This window comes from Neophocaena asiaeorientalis, unplaced genomic scaffold (genome assembly GCF_003031525.2).
Source record: "Neophocaena asiaeorientalis asiaeorientalis breed wild unplaced genomic scaffold, Neophocaena_asiaeorientalis_V1.1 scaffold45, whole genome shotgun sequence".
Taxonomy (NCBI): domain Eukaryota; kingdom Metazoa; phylum Chordata; class Mammalia; order Artiodactyla; family Phocoenidae; genus Neophocaena; species Neophocaena asiaeorientalis.
The window spans coordinates 10628424-10636752 of record NW_020174642.1 but is presented as its reverse complement, the minus strand read 5'-3'; the positions used below and the strand labels follow the sequence as shown (position 1 = coordinate 10636752).

At 47.7% G+C, this 8329-nt stretch overlaps 1 non-coding gene across 1 annotated transcript; it reads left to right on the top strand.

Annotated features, from left to right (window-relative positions):
- The first annotated feature begins 1454 nt into the window (after positions 1-1454).
- LOC112408699 (U6 spliceosomal RNA) lies at positions 1455-1561 on the top strand. Its single transcript, XR_003004984.1, has one exon. It is a non-coding gene; the product is annotated as a U6 spliceosomal RNA (small nuclear RNA).
- Positions 1562-8329: the final 6768 nt, after the last annotated feature.

The window sequence follows — 8329 nt, the reverse complement described above, 5'->3', positions numbered from 1 at the left end:
CACGGCGTGCGATTCATCATGGTGTCGGGAGGATGCCTTGCCTCACAGCTGTGCTGGCTGGAGCACTGGGCCACTGCACCTGAGCCGCTGTGACTGTCCCTGTGTGTGCCCTGCCTGACGCATGCCTACGCATGTCCTTCCTGGTGTGTGAGTGTGGTCACAGCACAATTGGAGGACTGATGGGATGGATTGATCACATGGATGGATCGGATGGATGGAGACCCGGGATTACATTTTCAGGTTTAAATGTTTTGGAACTCCCATTTAGTTCCTAAGTTTTACCTAATGTTGGGCAGGTCTGGCTTGTCCCCTGGCAGGCACAGGGCACACCTATCCATGGGACCACAGCTGGCTGGGACAATCAGCTATGGGTGGTCACTCTTGATTTTGAAAATGGTTTCCCCTCTGAGCTCTTCAGATTTGGTGGAGAGCAAGCCTGAGGACTCTGAGGGCTGTTTCCATGGAGATGGGAAGAAAATGATATCCTGAGTGCTGACCTGCTGACTTGCTGACCACCGCGGGAGGTGCTCTCATGGGCCATTTTGCTGAATTTTCGCAGCAGTTACTGTTATCATCCTTTCTGGGTCAGGAGCCTGAGACTTGGGACGCGGCCAGGGTTACACGGCTACCAGCTTCAGAGCCAGGGATTGCACTGGTTTTTCTGGCTTCAAAGTCCAACCTCTCCCATGTGCAGTTGTTGTCTCCTTGAGACAAGGCACAGCTTTCTTCGTCTTTATGTCCCTGAGCCTCATCTCCCCCCCGCCATGCAGGAGGCACCCAGAGTTATGTGGGAGGATTCTGGGAAGACGGCAGAGTAGGAAGCGGCAGAATCTGTCTCCCCACCTGGACCATCGCACTGACAGCATCTGAATGGTGGAACTGTTCTCGGAATCTGGAGTCCGCTGGAAGCTTGCAGCTTCGAGGGGGAAGGGCTGGGTTGTAAATTGCGGGTTTTTTTGGTAAAAGTCAGCTCTTGAACAGTAGTGGCTGCTCAGCCCCCATCACCAGCCCAGGGCAGCCACCTGCATAGGTTGTGAGAGTTAGGGTGGGAAACGGGACTCTGCCCCCAAATACAGGGGACCGTGATCTGACGGCAGGCTGCTGCTTCCGATCCCAGAGGGGCCCATGGGGGTGGAGCCATAGTTGTACCTCCCCCATCGCTGCCAGGCCCTCCCCCTCAGGCCGATGTGACCGCCAGAGCACTTAAAGGGCTGGCATCTTTTTTTTTATCCTTCGTTTTTTGCTTTTTCCTCTTTTGGAGCCAGACATTAAAGATTAGAACATCCCAAAACAACTGCATATATGGGGAAAACTAGAAAGTAACTGTATATACCCAGGGAAAGGCTCAGAAAAGACCTGAGAAGATTAAGTTTACGCCTCAGGCACAGCATAGAGACAGCCTACAGCAATTAAACACACACACACACACACACACACACACACACACACACACAGTGCTTGCTTCGACAGTACATATACTAAAATTGGAATGGTACAGAGAAGATCAGCATGGCCCCTGAGCAAGGATGACATGCAAATTCGTGAAGCGTTCCATATTTTTAGAGGGGATACATGTATACGTGTGGTATAGCATAAAGTAACACAACATTGTAAAGAAACTATACTCCAAAAAAACCCCAACAACAAAACCCAGCAAACACGGGGAAAGAGGGAAGAATCTGATTTTCAGAGCTACCACATTATTAGATCCAAATGTCCAGTTTTCAGCCAAAAATTACAAGGTATTCAAAGAAACAGGGACACAGGGTCCATTCAAAGGAAAAAAATAAAATCAACAGGAACTGTCTCTGAGAGACCTGAGGGCAGATCTACTAAACAAAGACTTTAAAGCAACTGCCTTAAAGATGGCTCAAAGGACTAGAGGAGGATGTGGAGAGAGGCAAGAAAATGATATGCAAACAAAATGGAAATATCAATAAGTAGACCTAAATCGAGACCAATAAAGAAAACCTAAAAAGAAGCCAAAAATAAATTCTGGAGCTTACAACTGAAATGAAAAGTTCACTAGATGAATTCAAAGGTATATTTGAGCAGAAGAAAGAATCAGTGCTCTTGTAGGTAAGACAGTTGAAATGATCAAGTCTGACAAAGAGGAAAAAAAAAAGATTGAAGAAAAGTGAGCAGAGCCTGAGGGCCCTGTGAGACACAATGTATAAAGATGTAATTTTTTGTGAAATTGACAAGGAAAAGGAGTGGGGATGGATGGAGCTGTAAGGGAGCAGAATTTTTGTATGTTATTGAAGTTAAGCTGCTACAAATTCAAATTAGAGTGTTACAGCTTTAGGATGCTAAGTGTAATCGTCATGGTAATCACAAAGAAAGTAGCTACAGGATATACACCAAAGGGGATGAGAAAGGAATTTAAACATTTCATGCCAAGAAATCAACTAAACACGAAAGACCTCAGTAATGCAGGAGATCAGGGACAAAAAAGCTATAGGGCATATAGAAAACAAGTAGCAAAATGACAGAAGTAAGTACCTCCTTAGCAATAATTGCTTTTTTTTTTTTTTTTTTTCTTCGGCACGCGGGCCTCTCACTGTTGTGGCCTCTCCCGTTGCGGAGCACAGGCTCCGGACGCGCAGGCTCAGCGGCCATGGCTCACGGGCCCAGCCGCTCCGCGGCATGTGGGATCTTCCCAGACTGGGGCACGAACCCGTGTCCCCTGCATCGGCAAGTGGACTCTCAACCACTGCGCCACCAGGGAAGCCCTTGTGTTCATCTTAAACGTCTCTTGCCTGATCTCTGCCTCACTCCTCTGTGGCTTTCCCACTTCGCCCATGTACCAGTCTTAAAGCACGCCGAGAGGAAAGCTAAATAACCTGGATGGTGATGGTCTAACAGCGGACATCTCAACAGCAACGTATATGGCGAGAACGTAGCAGAACAAAATGCTGAGAGAAGGAAATAAGTGCCAACCTAGGGCTGTAGGTCCTGGGCTAAATTATCCTTCACAAGCGTGCAGGAAACAAAGACATTTTCAAACAAGAGAAAACAAAGGGAGTTTACCATGAAAGGAGCTGGACAGCCAGGTACAGAAGTGAGCAGAGGATTTGGTAAATATACACAAGTATTGACTTCGAAAAATAAGGATAACGGTCAAAGTCTACTTTGGGCTGTTAAAGCACACAGGTAGACCCCAAAACACTGGGCAAAAATGACACACGAAAGGGGGCAATCGGAGTGTAAGATCCTGAGATGTCTGCATTTTGCTGGAGGGCAGAGTTAACCACTTTAGATTTCGTTAGTCTGAGTATACAGTTAAAAACATAATGGCGCCACTGAAAGACTAGACGTCGAGTAAGTACGTAACTCTTAAAGAGTAGAGAGAAAAAATGGAATAAAAAAAATCTTAATCCAGAAAATGAGGAACAACATACCTGCAAGCAGGTGTCGGGAAGGGGTGAGTCAGGGTGAGGGGGTTATTGCCTGGGAAGCTCTGTGGGCACCTTGGAATGCTCTGTTCTAGGTTAATCTTAGGACCAAGTGATGGGGGAGGTCGGGTCAAGAGGAGGGATGGAGGTTGCAGCTGAGAATGGGCTGGAATTGGTGTTCTTCCCCCTTGCTTCCTGCAGTGACAAACTGTGATGAAGCTATGCTTTTTCTTCTCAACTAGATTGAGTCTTGAGAGCAGAGACCACGACTCATTAAAAATATATATATTCATTAACCATTTGAAAGAGTACAATTCAGTGCTGAGCAATCGCCACCTCCTCTAGTTCCAAATATTTCATCACCCAAAAGAGACCCTCACACCCCCTAAGCAGTCACTCTCCGTCCCCAAACCCCTAGCCGCTGGCAACCGCCAGACTGCTTTCAGTCTCTACGTAAAAGGAAACTTCTGTTTTCAACTCACTACTCTTCGCTCTGACACCAAATGTGTGGGTTTATTCCCCACTCCAGCCGGTTCTCCAACCCTGACACCAGCTGTCCTGTAATTCAACTGTCCTGATGCCAAGTATCCAGAGTTAGTGCAGACCTCACAGGCTGAGGGCTCGGCCCCACGAGACGGCCCCCACGGTGGACGCGGACCCCAAGGAGTGGGTCCCCAGGTCCTGCAAGCTTGTCTGGCTTGGCTACAAATCAGGGGGTCCCGCAACCCCCTTTTTGGTTTGATAATTTGCAAGGACAGTTCACAGGACTCAGGGATGCTTTACTTACATTTGCCAGTTTATCATAAGGGATGCAGCTGAACGGCCAGATGACGAGGTAGCCCGGGCAAGGTCCAGAGGGGTCCTGAGCCCAGGGGCTTCTGTCCCCATGGGGCTGAGGCACATCACCTTCTGGTGTGTGGATGGGTGCAACCTGGAACTCTTTGAACTCCTCCAGTGGGCTTTCATGAACTCTTATTTAACCCTCACGACCAGATGAATGTCGTGCTGACCCCTCCTTTAAAGCAGGGCAGCTGAGGCCCCAGAGGTTAGCAATAATCCATCCTGAATTTGGACCTGGCCGCCTGGCTTCCGAGGCAAAGCCCATGGTCCCTGCTGGTCTAGCGGAAATTGCCACCCCGTGGCCGACTGGGCATCGGAAAGCCTGTGGCTGGTGCCATGGGAGCCCGTCTTCGCCACCTTCCACGCAAGCGCCCTCCTTATCACCACCCCCGAGGCCCCTCCTCACAGCGAGCCAGCAGTTTCCCAATGAAATCCCCACAGGGGCGCTCGAAGAAACGCGCTTTCTGGCCCTTCCAGGTTGCACAATGATGGGATCTCTTCCTTCCAAATCCCCCTCTTGTTGAGTGCAGTCAGGTGTGATCAGAGGACTAATCCCCACTGAACTGTACATGATGCATCAACTCATCAACTTTTTTTTCTTTACCCTTAAAAAGCTTCCAATCCATTAATTTCCTATTTTGCCTTCTAAGTATTCTTGCTTCCAACCCTTCAATCAAAGCAGGACCAGACAAGACTTTCCTTTTCCCCCTGAGGTTTTCCATTTTCCCTGTTTTCCCAGGATTATAAAGCACTTTAGATTTTTTTCTTTGTAGATTCAAAGTTACCGCTCGAAACACCCTCCTGCTTCCCATTTTGCATTTTAATGATGGACAATTCCTTAATGGAAAAAAATACATTTCTGATGGAGGAATTGAAAAAAATTTTTTCTGTGTGAGACTTGGTGGCAGGAGGACCCTGAGTGTTCCCCGAGTCAGGTGGGAAACTGCGCCTCACCTCGGGGGGACAGGCTGTGCGGATGGCACTGCAGCTGAGCAAAGCGCAGGGCAAATCACACCGAGCAGAAATGGAAAGCCCCTCCTAATCCATTCCTAGCAGCCGAGAAAATTGAAAACCCCAGGGAAGGACAGGCAAGCGCGGCGTACGTGTGCGTGTGTGCGGGCACGTGTACGCCTGTGGGTGGGTGCACGCGCGCGCGCGTGTGTGTATGTGCACGTGGGTATTTGCAGCATCTGGACCCTTCGCAGGGGAGGGAAAGGCACATAAGGGTCGCTCTCGTGTCCTGAGAACTTTGGTTGCATTGGCTGGAAAGCTGCCTTCCCCGGGGAGCCGCAGGGGAGGCTGGGATGCCCCCTGTTTTGGCCCATTTCCTCCTGTGACAGTGTTCTCCCCAGCGAGGCTTGTCCTGCTTCCCTGGCTGCCAAGGGGCCCCGCCTTAAAAGCACACTCGGTCTCAGCTGTACAAAGGACTCATTTCCTTGCTTCCAGAGGACATAAATTACCCACTTCAGAGGGAGTGACTGCCGTGCAGTGGAGTCAACTTTCCAGCCCTTGGGACCTCCCCTGAGCGTGGGGAGGACCCTCCGAGCTGCAGGAAAGCCCCTGGGAGCCTTTGACAGACGACTCCCCCCACCCCACCCATCACGATGGGCTCTTCTGCGTGAACTCACGCTTTGCGCACCGGCAATTGCTAAAAGCCAATTAACTCTCTTAAGAGCCAATTTGCCGAATGACCAATTCCCTGAATTTATGGTTTCTTTGAACCAATCCGTTGTAGTTGAGCAGTTTTCAATTTGTGTTCATATCAGCATATTCAGACTGTTCTGTCTCTCTCTCAGTGCCCTGGGGATGGAGGGATGTAGAAAGGGGCCTTTTGAGAAGGCAACGGGGAGTATGTTCTAAGCCTGTGACCTTGACTATGAAGAGTTCTGATCAACCAGCTCTTTATTAACATGAAATAATTGTCATAAAACAAATATTTCATATTGAAGAATACATTCAAGGCTACGCTCAGTGATGCATTTTTCTTAAATACGTTTTTTAGATGGATTTATTCTTCCATTTTTTCAATCTGAAGGTATAAAAGAGGTTGTCGGTTGCCTGTTCTGTATCCGTTCTCCGTTTTTTTCCTTTAGCACAAGGTCTCCTTTTGGGGGAGCACCCTTATGCCTAGTAAACAATCACATTTCCCTGCCTCCCTGAAGGTAGGGAGGACTGGAAAAATCTAAGCAAATGTATTTGGGAGGAACCTCAAACAAAATGTCCTGCAAAGGGACTCACCTGGGAGGCATACTCTTTGCCCTTCTCCCTACCTTCTTTCTGCCTGGAATGCAGTCACAATGGCTGGATCTACTGTGGCCATATTGGGACTGTGAGGTGACCTTGATGATGAATGCTGAGACTAAATGTGTAAGTGGACAACGGCCAGATCATATATAAAAAAAGAATGCTGACCCACAAACTGTAGGGACCTGTAGAGGAAACCAACCCTTTATCTTAGAGCCAGACTGCTGTAAGTCAGACATGTATGAATTCAGACTGCTATCTCTAGTAAATGGTTCAGGAAACCAAATAATAACCCTTGCAACAATGGGCCCCAAATGTCCAGGACTTGATTAATAGCTGACAGCTTCCCTAAGTTTTGTTCCTGCTTGCAACCTGGGACCAACCAGAGAAAGCCAAATATGCACCCCTAAAGAATCACATAGGACCCCCACTTCTAGTGAGCCTGCCTGCAGCTTCCCACACCGACAGCCTCCATCAGGGCACACCTGGAGCCTTCCGTTTTCTCCGTGTGAAGCTTTCCCCCACCTCTATCTGCCTGGGAGTTCTGACCCCCTTGCTACAGCCAGCTCTGAATGAATAGCCTTTGCTTTCTCATTTGAGTGGGTTTCATTTATTTCCATGATGCCACATATTAAGGATGTTGAAGAAGAAGCACAAAAGGACCTGGAGCTCTGATCAGAGGAGCAGCTGCTCTACTAGCTCAGAACTATGCTGGGGAAATAGAAAGAAAGACAAAATCTCCTCCCAATCCAGAAACCATCTCCATAAAGATAGGAGAACAAGAAAGCGATTTTATTATTGAACAAGCATTTAGCTACGATGTGATGTGCATCCCAGATAATCTGTTACAGAGACTGCAAAGGCAGGAATCTTTCTCTTGCATGTAGCTGAGTAACTATAACCCATTATATTCACATTTCTAAGATGAAACTGCTCAATTTCTTCTACCTTTATGACTGGAGGTAGGGTTTGTGTCGTGGAGTCGGGTGCCAGCTGAGGTTTGGCCATCTCTCCTCCTAGGGAACTGGAAGGTGGGGTATTAACCTCCTCGGTGATTGCATTTCAAAGAGACACTCCTGGGTCCTTGAGGAGTTGTGAGACTGGCAAGAGGCTTATTTCACATTTGACCCACAACTGCTGATCTCCAGACGTCTTAACATGACAGAAAACCAGTCTCTATCATCTTTAAACCACTCTTATTTATAACTAGCTTGAAACGCAATATCTCACAAAAGCACAGTTTTGTTTTTTTTTAAGATGTTGGGGGCAGGAGTTTAGTAATTTATTTATTTATTTTTGCTGTGTTGCGTCTTCGTTTCTGCGCGAGGGCTTTCTCTAGTTGTGGCAAGCTGGGGCCACTCTTCATCGCGGTGTGCGGGCCTCTCACTATCGCGGCCTCTCTTGTTGCGGAGCACGGGCTCCAGACGCGCAGGGTCCGTAGTTGTGGTTCACGGGCCTAGTTGCTCCGCGGCATGTGGGATCCTCCCAGACCAGGGCTTGAACCCGTGTCCCCTGCATTAGCAGGCAGATTCTCGACCACTGCGCCACCAGGGAAGCCCCAAAGCACAGTTTTGTACACTTTTTTCAAGTCTGGAAAATTCTCTTATCTTTGAATATTGCCTCTTCCATGCCTTCTATTCTGTCCTTCTTAGAAAATATCTATTACAGCATCTCATTCTATCTTCCTTGTCTAAAGTTTTCTTTAATATTTTTCAGCCTTTATCTGCTTGTGTTACAGGTCAAGCTTCCAGTTCATTAATTCTCTTTTCAGGTGTATCTGGTCTACTGTATAATCATTGTGTTAATTTTTTTTTTTATTTTTTTTTTTATTTTTTTATTTTTTTTTTTTT